This window comes from Indicator indicator, chromosome 17 (genome assembly GCF_027791375.1).
Source record: "Indicator indicator isolate 239-I01 chromosome 17, UM_Iind_1.1, whole genome shotgun sequence".
In the NCBI taxonomy this organism is placed as follows: domain Eukaryota; kingdom Metazoa; phylum Chordata; class Aves; order Piciformes; family Indicatoridae; genus Indicator; species Indicator indicator.
In genome coordinates, this window is record NC_072026.1 from 1536821 (window position 1) to 1550082 (window position 13262).

Consider the following 13262-nt stretch of genomic DNA (forward strand, 5'->3'; position numbering starts at 1 on the left):
TGTAATCTCATTTAATCAGAACTAAAGATTCATTTTCTTTGTGCTTTGAACTGCTAATATATCATCTCAGTCCTTTATTAATGGTCCTGTGAGTATATCTCTAGGTGATAACAAACACCAGTATCAATTTCTGCTGGATACTATTTTATTTCTTGCTTTAAAAGTTGGACAGGTAGCAGACAGTTAATTTTTATTTTTTCAAATTGAAGTTTTTGTACTTTTCATGATTTTCAAAAAACAAAACAAAAAAAAAAAAAAACCAAACACACACAACTCCCCCCCCCAAACAAAACCCAAACCCATTTTAAATCTAGTTTGCAATAGTTAGCCTCCTCACGATTTATAGTAGTAATATGTAGGTTTTAAATCTTGTAAGAAGCAATCCCCAAAATGTTTGCTACTTGGTTTTAAGAATCATTTGGCAAAACCAGGCAGTGCCCAGAAGCTTGATGAATGGCTCTGTGCTGCTGCTACCAAAAGTGTGTAAGAGGTTTGGCAATTGCTGTTCACCTTAGCTACGAACCAACCAGTTTGTACAGGGGGGAAAAACCTATATCTGTCTTGCCTTTGAACTGTGTCTTTGTTTCATAATCAGGGCTCTATAGTGTGAACAATTTAGAATGTCTATATTGATTAAACCTTAGGAGTCATCACTTTAAATTCTGTCTGGTGTTCTGCAAGCTATAATGAACATTACCAAATGCACAGTGCCTTCTGGGAAACACCTTGAGATTATCAACTTTAATTTCCCCTAGGAAGTTCTTACAGCAGTGCAATCAAGTTAACTTTTACTCTCTGTAATAGAATAAGATTTAATCTACAGTTTTCCAACCACCAATATTTCCTAATTTTCTTCTATTTAAAAAAGCAAGAGTTGTACTCTGCTTTTAGGTTCCCTCTCTGCTTTTTTTCCCATCGTGCAGCTAACGAGTGTCCTCTCCCGTTTTAGTATGCTGAATATGTAGAGAGCAGCCTAACCCCTATGGGTGGGAAGGAATTTATGTAAATATTGCAATTAATTTCTTTTTCTGTAATAACAGGTAACCTTTAATCTGGTGTATATGGAGTCCCCTAATCTCTGAGATTGTAACTGAGTGATGAAGATGCAAGGCTTCATGAAAGAACAGCAGATCACAAGAAAATAATAATTTTGTGTGTGCATATAAACTGTGATTTTTCCAATTACTGCTCTCAGCTGGGACAGAAAAACATCTAACTTGTCATATATCCTGATCCAAAAGGAATCCTTTTGTAACTGTGCCTTTTTTGATGAAAGACTGCTTTTTCTTTCTTCCAGGCAAAATGCTCAACCCCCTGTGGTAATTTTAATGTCAATTGTACTTCCCCCACCACCACCCCTCCTTCCCAGCGTATTATTGAAGTATAAACATATTGGCAAATCTAGATGTGATTAGCAGAGAGGAGTATCTGGATAAACAATCATTAGCAGAATTTTATCAACATTGTTTTGAGAGTGAAGTGTATCTGGTATACACAAAAACACAAGTCCCTGAATAGAATGGAGCAGGTCCTGAAGTGGGCCAAGAAAATGATCAGGGGCTGGAGCAGCTCTGCTATGAGAAGAGGCTGAGGGAGCTGGGGGTGTTCAGCCTGGAGAAGAGAAGATTCTGGGCAGACCTAAGAGCAGCCTTGCAGTGCCTGAAGGCTGTGGAGGAACTGTTTGTAGAGGCTGCAGAGATAGGACAAGGGGCAAGGTCTTGAAATGAGAGGAGACTTGGATTGGATGTTAGGAACAAGTTCTGCACCATGAGGGCAGTGGAACACTGCAACAGGTTGCCCAGGGAGGCAGGTGAGCCTCACCCTTGGAGATATTCAAGGTCAGGCTTGAGAAGGCTCTGAACAACCTGATCTAGTGGAGGATGTCCCTGCTGACTGCAAGGGAGTTGGACTGGAGGACCTTTGGAGGTCCCTTCCAACCCAATCCATTCTATGATTCTTCTTTCAGTTTAGCAAATATCCTGTTGTTGTCACCAGTATTTTTAAAGATATATAAAAATAATTGAAGATGCTGAATAAAGGGGTTAAGATTTTGGTGACATGGTACATGCACAAGAAAATAGGGATAAAATTGGAATGGCCAGAAATTCCAGGCAAATATTGATGGGAACGTTTGCTGTGCATTTACATCTCAGAAAAGAAATATTTAAAGACTGGCTGTGCTGTGCCAGCAGAGTCATGCAAGAGCACTGTCACAGTCATCATCTCGTTGTGAAGTACTTTGAAATGTTCAATGATCAAGTGCTGCAGAAGAGTGAAGTGTTCATTCTCTTTACAGAAACCATTGCTTTCTTCTGGTTTTGCTTCTAATTTCTTGACATTTGCTTTTATTCCTCAACATTGTTAATAGTGGAAAAATGGGTTCCCCAGTTACAGTTTTCAGATGCTAATGCACAGCAGTATTAGTCTGGGATGTTGCTGGGTATTTTGAGCTTGCAATATCAACGATGGGGAGCAGATATAGCCTTAACTGAAAATACTTCCGAAAGCAGGAGGTCAAAACTACTCTGCCAGCAGTCTATTAGTGCAATGGCACCTGGTAGGTTAGCTGTGTGTTTGCTGATCTGTGTGAAGCTCTCCTGAGAGCACAGTTCATCAGTGCTTTTGTCTTTCCGCTTAGAGCACTGGCTTCAGGAACCCTCCAGACAAAATCAGACAAATAAAACCAGATGAAGGTAAGCACTGGATACAGTTTCTCAATTAGTTTATCCCTTTGCTCTGGAAGGAGTTTGTTCTCTTCTCCATGCTGCACCCTCAGAGTCACATTTATATTTTCATGGTGTAAATCTTTCTGCTTTTCAAGGAAGCAACATTCAGCCCCCTGGTCAGTGCATTTCCCAATACTATTCATTTGCACAGGATGAAAAATTATTCCCATTTCAGACTAGGGGAAAAACAAAGCAACTCTAAATTTTGTATGAAACAAAGTTTAAAAATCTGTACTTGGGAGTTGATTTTTATTTTTTTTAATCTGTGCATTAAAGAACTACATTGTTTTTAAAAAGTAATTTATACTTTAAACCTCAAAACATTTAACTAGCTTGTGCTGTGCTACTATGAAACCTTTTAATTAAATCTAACAATTGATGTTGAATTAATTTTTTCTATCTTTGAAACAAAATTTCATTAGCATTGACATGGTCTCACTGAATATAAAAAAAAATTATCATTTTTGTTTTCTTTTTAAATTCCAAGGGGGAATGCAGCTCGGGAAATGCAGCTCAGAACATACCAAAAAATCCTCTTTATTTTCTTGAAATCTAGTCTGTTTAAGAAACTATAATTAACACAAGAACAGCTCTTGTAAACTGTGAATGAGATCAGCTCACTTCCCACACTTAGAATTAGAAGGTAATCTTTAAAAGGTTGACATATTCAAGCACTTCTCAATTTCTTTGGTGTAGATTATGTCAAGAGAGGATAGCACAGGAATTGGAATAAATCCATGTAGTCTCCACCCCTGAATGAAAGAAGAGTGATAAATATCCTGTGAAGGATCATTGGAGGTGTTTCAGGAGAACCAAGGGAGAAGAAAGACACAGAAGCAAAAAGAGGAGAAGCCTTTAAGTAAATGAAATGTCACTAGCTGTTTAAGATGGCTGCTAGCTGAACATGGAGGAGGAAAGAGCATTCCTTCTGTATTCTGCCTCAAAGAGACCATTGGAGATTTAGATTGGTTTGGGTGGAGTGAAGGGACTGGGTGCCTGTTGGGGGAGAGGCATCTGAAGATACATTGTAAATAAAATGCTTTAATGAATTCAGAAAGGAGACAGAGACACGTAGTGTTAAAAACAACTGTCAACAAAAATATAGCAAAGAATCTGTTAAAAAAATGAGTGGAGTTCTGGTTTCTTGTATGGCAAAAGGGAAAGAGCTGCAAAGGGAGCAGAAAGGTTACTTTGCCCAGTTTCTCCATATTGACAAAGTCAGGGAGAAATGGAAGCATAAATCATGCTGCAGTGGAGAAGATAATCAAAAGCAGTGGGAAGGTTGCTGAGTTTACAAGCCTGGGAATAAAATCCAGAGCCAAGTGTTGTGAATGTTCATTTAGAAAAGTGGCAGAAATGAAAAAGAAGGACTCTCTAATACTGGAGGTGTAGGTAGTCAGCAGGCTACCACAAGCTGTGGTGGGTAGTCAGGGGCAGCAAGGTGTAACAGGTACACCATCAGCCAAATGACACAGACACAGCCCCAAAAGTGGGAGGGAGACCTATTAGTAAAAGAGAGCAATTCAGCAGGCAGAGCTCATGCCTGGTTTGTGAGTGACAAAGGACTACCTTCCCTAGCACCAGTACAAAAATGGTTCCCGAGGAAATCTCCCTTATGCTAAAGTTGATGCCTCTTAGTCCAGAAGACTTTAGGTGTGTATTTGCTGTCCCTGAAAACATTTGCTTCCTTGCTCTGCAGTCCTTGTAGAGCTTTGCTACAAATAAAAGGACTTGCTGATGAATATGAGTTTCATAAATGCCAGGACAGTTTTGCAGTATGAATTTAAAATGCAGCTTGAACTAAAATAATTGATATTTTGTAGGTTGTTCCTGTTGTTGAGGTAGGTCTCCAGTCACTCGACGTATGGTTAAGCTTTTTAACTGGTGCTTAGTCCATTCAAAGGAGTAAATTCATCTCTTGGGTACGCAGCAACTCAGCATACCTGGGGTCACAGTGCATGAAGTTATTTTTTGTTGCTATCTACAGATTGTCTTGCTATGCAGCACATACCCACAGGGTCAGAAGAATTGCCCTTTGATTACATGTACAATAATCCAGGTCTCCCAAGGTATTCAAGTGGTTAATTAAATATCAAGTAATTGCTAAAACTACTAAGTGACATTTAATTAGTATGTTAATTGATATCAAATTTGCTCTCACTATCTTGTTTTATGTTAATAAAATCCCTAAACATTTCTTTGAAGTAGATTAGGAAACAATCCTAATGCAAAAGAGCCTTAAGCATTACTTCTGCTCATGGAGTACCGCTTTTGACTTAAATTTTTATCCCAGCTGTGTTACTTTTCCTATCTTTCTACTTTGTGCTAAGAGTATATTGTATTTAGTAGTACAGACCTTTATTGGGATGGATTTTGACTTCTCTAAGCTTGTAATCCCCTAGACATCTACCTAAAGTGTGATAACTGTTAAAAGAAATCTGGGGCTGCCTCTCTTGCCTGCAGCACCCACTGAGTATAGCAAGGCACATGGGGAGTATACAGCTCCTCCATCTGACCAATGTGAGTGCTGGATTTCTGCACTGCCTCCCCATGTGGCATGCAGCAATCTGTGCTTCGTGCATAATGCAAAACTGCCATCAAAATAGTCACTGCCTGCTCCTTCTGCAGCAGCACAATGCTGCCTTAGCACTGGTTTGCACAAGGAAGGGTGTTCTCATCCTCCTCCTCTCCATGAACCTCCCCAGGAAACAGCTTTACCTTTCAGCCAGAGCCTCCAAAATTTTCACTGCTTTCTTTGACTGAAGAGTTCAACTACAATATAGAAAACAGATGTGTTAAGCTTTGGTCCAGAAAAAGAATGTCTGAACTCCAGGCTGACAAAAGCCCAAAGCTTGTCCTTCCTTCCACCCACTAAAGCCTTCCCAATGGCCTCATCAAGATCAGGTGAACAGACCAAAGCTGAATCTGCTAAGCAAAAAAGTTGTTTTCATAACGTTTAAATTGAGAGCAGGCTGCAAAAAACTTCACCATGAATATTCAGTGAGTTTTCAAATTAACTCCTTTCAGCTGTGCTCATGCCTTTTGTGTGTCAGCTTTCTGTGGAGATCCTTTTGCATTTCAGTGGTGCCAGTGCACAGAAAGAGTTGGGTTTACATTCAGGATCACAAAAAGCAAAGTCTAATTTGTTCTCCAAGAACATTCATACCCAATTACTTTAGAAGAGTACAACTGGGGACTGGAAACCACAGTATGTGGCCACACACAACTAAACTGCATAGCTCTGATTTCAATCCTTCCCAAGTTCAAAATCTGGACTATCCATGTAAGCAATATAAACACTGCAAAGGGAAGTGGGTTGAGGAGGAGGGACTGTCAGAGGACTTGGAATTATAAAGAAAGAAAATCATGATCTGTTTATTCATGGATAAGACAGAGGGAAAAAAAGAAAAAAAAAGAGGAAAATTGGTGAAATAAATTATTCATTACAAAGTAGTCAGCTCTGCTTGTGTGTCATCCAAGTACTGCTGTAGGACTAAGAAAGCAGCAAAATGCAACACTGATTGTTCAACTGTTTATTGATAGATTTGTTTGCACTTCCATGGCTTCTTATGTATGACATTGATTTAGTTGATTAATAGTTTCATACAAGATATTTTCACCCCCACCTTAAAAAGAAAGATCTGGACATGCTGGAACGTGTCCAAAGAAGGGCCACAAGGATGATCAGAGGGCTGCAGCTCCTCTCCTATGGAGACAGACTGAGAGTTGGAGCTGTTCAATCTGGAGAGGAGAAGGCTCCAAGGAGACCTTTTAGTGGCTTTCCAGTACCTGAAGGGGGCTACAAGAAAGCTGGGGAGGGACTCTTGAGGCTGTCAGGTAGTGATAGGACTGGGGGGAATGGAACAAAACTAGAAATGGGTAGATTCAGATTGGATGTCAGGAAGTTCTTCCCCATGAGGGTAGTGAGACACTGGCACAGGTTGCCCAGGGAGGTGGTGGAAGCCTCATCCTTGGAATTTTTTAAGGCCAGGCTGGATGTGGCTGTGAGCAACCTGATCTGGTGTGAGGTGTCCCTGCCTATGGCAGGGGGGTTGGAACTGGATGAGCCTTGAGGTCCCTTCCAACCCTGACAATTCTATGATTTTCTTTAAGTTTTCCCTTCCAATATATTGTGATAATCCACATTAATTTATACAAAGGTTTTTTAGCAACACTATAGTATTTAAAAGCTTCTATCATACAAAGTGTTAAGTTGCTGTTACTTGCATTTGTGAGCAGCCTTTCTTTCAGTTCAGAAGATCCTCTGCAAAGGTAAAGCTAGTGGTACAGCTCACATACACTGCAATAGTGATACACCTGACTGTAAACATGAATAATGCATGTGAACAGTAGCATATTTAGATGTTGTGTAGACTTAATTTCTTGGAAAATAATGTACAGGTTAAACAAAAGTAAATCAGAATTGACATGTTTGCTGATAAAAATCTGCAAGTCATTGTGGATAAAAGAATTGCTACCACTTTAATCGCCTTTCTGCCTTGTCCTTTGGCCCTCTCAGACAGTGTCACCTCCAAAGGGATTTAAACATCCACCCCAGCTCCCCTAGTAGCAGCTATGGCTGTTTGCACTCTTCATCACCAGCAAACATTCTCTCATCTCCTGGCATCTGCATCATTTTTTTTTCTTTCCTTCTCATCTTGTTCAATATTTTGCCTTTGCCTTGAGCCTTTGTGGAGCCTCCTCAACCTCTCATGTCCCCATCCAGCTCCAATGTCCCTGACAGCTGTCTTTCTGCCTCCATGCTTCCCAAGCAACCAAGGAAGCAATATATCACCATACACCAATGTTCTTCTCCTTCAGACAAAGACATTCAAAGCCATTGCCAAATCATTAGGCAAATGACTGCATTTTGAACACCCTGTAGGAATTCAGTGGAAGCTACTGCTGCACACAGAAGTGAGACACAGCTAATCAGCTGCTTACCACAAAGCAGCAGCTCCTGGTGACTGGGGACCTTGTGTGGTGCAGTGAGCAGCAGCTCCTTGCAGCAGACCCCAGGAGTTCTGCAGAGCCTGAGCCCAGAGGCAGTCCACAGCGGACCAGGCAAGGGTCACAGGACACTGAGGCCTCCTTTAGACACACAGCTGTGTGGTGACATTGGCCTTGCAGCCCTGCCAGCAACACCACAGTTGTGAGAGTGCCCAGCTGTGATGCATATGGTTGTGGACAGGTGAGGGAAAGGTGCACAATGGTTTTAAAAGGAGGGACACCACATTTTGAGGCACCTGTGTCTGAAAAGATAACAAAAACCATCAGTTGCATAGCTGTGGATCTGCACTGTATGATTGCCACAGCAGCCATGCCCAGGCAGAACTGGTGTCACCTGTGTTTTCACATCTAACGTGTGGTACCTTGTTTAGTCCATTAAATATAGACAAAGACTGAGTCTGGCAACCCCTAAACACTAAAGATACAATTGGTTTATGAATGATGATTTTTTACCTTCAGGGTGTCCTATGTTTGCATGTAATTAATAATATCTTTTACTTACATCAAGTTCTCAGACATGTCAGTAGTTTAGATTTGATGCTTAGCTTATTTTATACATAAATGTGCTGAGTGTATCTGTCTGTGTAGATGTTTGTATAATCTTCTGATCTTAAGCTTTTTCTAATGTGTTTGTTTTTTTTATAATGTATGCCTCTGCCAACTGCACAAATATACATTTCACATCTACCCACATAAACAAGAGCAGTGACCTCTCTGTGTACATAAATATATATATGCACAAAAACTTGGGAGTGGAAAGTTGACATTCAAAAGAGGTAGAGTGGGAGTCTTCAGATGGGAAATTGTCAGATATGGCCAGTGAGGGATGCCCAAGTGACCCACCAAATTTAGAGAGAGTTCCTGAGAGTTGTTTTCATGGATGAGGTAGTTATGGTTTCCCTTGTAGTCATACTCCTTCTAAAAAATAAATATTTGAAGAAATTTACCATCAAAATCTTCATGAAGCCAAATGTAAAGGAAGATCTGACAGAATCACATTTCAGCATGTGTTAGAGACAGTCCCCTCAAGCATTTCAGTTACAGAAAGAGCAGACACCTGGCATTTGGCCTAAGAGAAGGATGTTCCCCTGCACTTCTGAAAGTATCTGCAAAGAAGCCTGGTTTCTCCTGCTGATCTCTGTCTGTTTTAAAAAAAGAATTGTCTGCTCTCTGGGGCTGCTAATCTGGTTTGTTTCATGGGCATTAGATTCCTAGTACAGAAAAAACACACAGCTTTGAGATGAGCCCTCCTGAGGTCCTATCTAAACTACTGAGGAAACCTGAGCAAAGGGATGCTCTTTTGTACTGCTCTTTCACGTCTGCAAGTGTTTCTGATTTAATTCATTCTCTTTACTTCTGCTGTGCTGAGTATTATTATAGTCTAGTGAGTTCCTGGAAGTGGGAAATGCCAAAGAAACAGGTGTCAGACTTCAAAAGAAGCATTTGTCAAGACTTAAGTTCTGAAGCTAAAGGTGACAGCTCCACCTAAATAAGCTCTTCTCAACAGGATTTAAGTTTCCTTAATAAAAAAGTAACAATAGAAAGTAAAATGCAAATCCAATGGCCTAGGGAGCAGGAGTCTTAAAAAATGTGCAGCATTTGACATAATATCTTGATTTAAAGCCTCTTCGTACCACAGTGCTCAAAGTCCAAGTTCGTTTGTGGACAATTTCTGACCTATAAAGGTGCAGGTCTGCAGCACAAAACTGTGTCTGTGTTTATGCATGGGGCTGGTTGGCCCTGGATTATCTTGTGATAAGAGAGGAGTCTGGAATGAGAACACTGCAGGAAGTGCCAGACACCAGTAGATAAGCCAAAGAATCATAGAATGGTTTAGCTTGGAAGGGACCTCCAAAGGTCCTCCTGTCCAATCCCCTGCAGTCAGCAGGGACATCCTCCACTAGATCAGGTCACTCAGAGCCTTCTCAAGCCTGACCTTGAATATCTCCAGGGATGGGGCCTTAACCACCTCCCTGGGCAACCTGTTGCAGTGTTCCAGCACTCACATGCTGCAGAACTTATTCCTAACATCCAGGCTAAATCTGCTCTTCTCTAATTTCAGTTACCCCCTGTCCTGTCACTGGGGGCCTTTGCAAACAGTCCTCTGCAGCCTTCTTGCAGTCCCCTTCAGGTACAGTCAGGCTGCTCTTAGGTCTTCCCAGAGCCTTCTCTTCTCCAGACTGAACTACTCCAGCTCCCTCAGCCTGTCCTTGTAGCAGAAGTTTTTCAGACCTATGGGAATTTTTGTGGCTCTCTTCTGGACCTGTTCCATCAGGTCCATGCCCTTCTTGTGTTCAGGGCTCCACAGCTGGACAGAGAACAAATATTTAATTTGTGTCCAACTCCCTACTCCCCAAAAAATTAGAATTGCAGGTGATACTATGACTGGGATGCTTGCTGAGGAAGAGAGATAAAAAGGAAGGCTATATGAGCCACACGTGTACACCCTACCTGTTATTTTTCTTGCCATGTTTATACTATGTGCATAAATGGCTTTGAAGTTGGAAATTTATCCATCTGCATCTTAGTGCATGGACACTGGGACTATGAGATTAGATTGAAGAGAGGTAAGTAGCAGTATACACTGTTCCATGGAGCTGTTAGTGGATTAAAACTTAGTGTTTTCACTTCTGATTTAAAGGCTGTTAGCACAGTACGTGGTGCCTGCTTTGCAGCACCTGAAAGCCTGGTCATGGAGGCTAGAGCTGTTCAACAGCAGTGTGTATCAGTGACATGAGGACATGGCCCTTTTTATCATTGTGTCATTTTCTGTGCTCCTTGATCAAAACAGAGTGTGAGCATCTTTGCTTGAAAGCACTATTTTCTACTTGTCTCTTCTTGACTAATTGCATGCACACAAGCTCTGTGAATGGGAAGTCCAAGAGCAGCTGTGTGCTCCTCCATTCTTCTTATTGTTATTTTTCAAATATCTGCTCCCATTAGTCTTTATTTGTTAGTTAACCTTCAACAATAGCTCCCTAGTGTACTTAGCTGTATCCTTGGTCCTTTTACAAAGAGGAGAGTTAAAGTTGTCTGGTTGTGTGACCACTTCTACCTGAGACTTTGGTACAGTGGTTTTGGGGTGTGCTTCTTTATAAGCCATGCTGACATCTACTTCTGCTGTTATTCACCCCCACTCTTCTCAAATTTTTTCTCTCTTTACTGTGGTTTTTCCAGGTTTACTTCTGAAGGATGTGCTTACCTGTGTTCCCTGTAGGACTGGTTAGGAATATCAATCAACACAGGGCTAAGTGTTTCCATCTCAGAGGAGCATTTTGTCCAGTCTTTCACATGAGTGTTGTATGGGACTGGCCAGTCCACATGGAGGTTGCAGCAAAGGCAGTACTAGCAGATCAGGAGATCTGGCTCTGCTCCTTCTCTCCTTGCAGAGGAGATTGTGGCATCTTCCAACAAGCTGGTTGCAGAGACAGAAACACACTTGGCTGTTTGCTTTTCACTAATAGCAGCTGACAGTATTTTATATTAGGGAGACCTATCTTTTCTATCAGCTCCAGCAAACACTGCTTTGTCTGTTCAGGCATCGCCTAATTAAAAGGAATTGGGTATGATGGAAACAGTCAAATGAAACATGCCCACATGCATTTTCCCAGTATATTTGGATTTGTCAATAAAAAAAAAAATCTAGTATGATTCTTTATCACCAGCAATTCAGTCATCAGCTGTGCATGCTGGTTCAGCCTGCAGTCTGTGTGTTTATCAGGATGACAGTTTTTCTAAGCAAAAATAAAACAGCTAAGCAGTGTCTGATCTGGCCATCAATGAAGCTGCAGAATCTGAAGGCATGGCTGTACATACAGATACATGAGAACACTCACTCCTGTTATTATTTCGTGGGCTGCATAAGATTAGTCTTGTGGCTGGATGCAATGAAAGAAGCCAGGATCTGTGTGTATTTGTGTAACAGAATGCTACAGGGAAGATCCTTTAAAAGTCAGGCTTTGAAGACATGGGAACAAGGAGCTAGAGATTGTTACCATCATAATGAAGAGAGAAAAAGCAAAAGTAGATGTGTGCACAAAGAGCTCCTGTGATGTGCTTGGGTGTTTGCTTTGCACAAGGGCACAGTTCCATCTTCTGTCTTTTTACCATTTGTCTGTGATGGATAGTGTGACTTAAGGTCCTCCATAGATTCTGGTGGAAAACTAGCAGACAATAAAAATAGTTGAAGCTTGCTGATCTTCACCCTTGAATGGTTCCTTTCCAGTTCCTTTCTCATGTTTGCATTCTGTACATGCACACTTCAGCAGAGGCAAGAAGTTTCTATCAGGGTGAGCAAAGGATACATTTTTCTGCATGTGTTGTATTAATACACACATTTTCTGTGCCTTCAGTGGACAGCTCTTTATTAAACATCTCTTCAGAAAATGTTGCTGCCTTTCCCATTACCTTATTGGTAACACAGTTAAACATGTCAGAACACAGAGTGTATGCCAGAGACACCTATGCTGTGTGCTGACTAGCAAGGCTGACAGGCAGGGAAGTGCAGCTGCTTGCACATTTAACTATTAACATTCAGTAGCTTCCTTTTCTGGCATTAAAGGATTTACTCTTCGAACTCTTCTCAGTGAATGTAGGTATTGAGAGACAGAAAACAGAGTAGGAGCTTGGCTTTTTTGGGGTTTTGTTTGCTTCTTTTGTTTTTATACTACTGATCTGTCAGAAGAGTTGCCTTAGATCTGCTGTAAATTTCAAAATCTGTACCTGATGTCATTTTGCCTCTCAGAGTGAGAAAGTAATACAAGAATTTTGTTTAAGACCTGTATTTAATGTCAGCGAGTCAGCTAAAAACACACACATTCAGCCATTCGGGTGTTACTTGCTTCTTGCTCAACTGCATTCTTGAAAACCTGGCTGAGGTTGTAGAACTTGGATTTCAGACACACACAGGAAGACAAACTCTGTATTACCCAAAGGGAGCTACCTGAATTGAAGTGTGAATGAAACCAGCAAATCAGACACCTGAAAAGTAGAATGGGGCAAACATCTAAAGGAAAGAGAAAGATCAAAGCTTGGAAAAGGGACTCCAGAGTGTCAAACAGCTTCGTGGTCCAATACATTGAAGAGAGCCCAAAGGGTGACAAAGCCTACAGCAGCCTGAGCCTCTTAACTGTGACACTCACTGGACCTACTGCTTGCCTTCACCTCTGTGAACGGGGCAGGATTTTCATTGTCAAAGACCCATCCATTCCCATTACCCAGTTAAAAGGCCAGACTGGTGCCACCAAAATGATGGAGCCTCTAAATTCCAGAGTGCACACAGCTGAGTCTCTCTCATTGCCAATGCCTTCCAAATCCATTGGCAGCAGCACAACAGTGGCTGGTGGTGTGATATTCTGTTGCTTGGTAGCTCCTGGAATAAATTGTCTTTTTTTTTTTTTTCTTTTAATCCCACCTTCTGATGTTACAATTTCTTTTCACCACAACAACCTTGCATGCTTCTCAGGCCTGAGTGTGATTGAATTGTGGTGTTCTGGGTTGTGCTCAGTGCAGAGAGAGTGCTTGAAA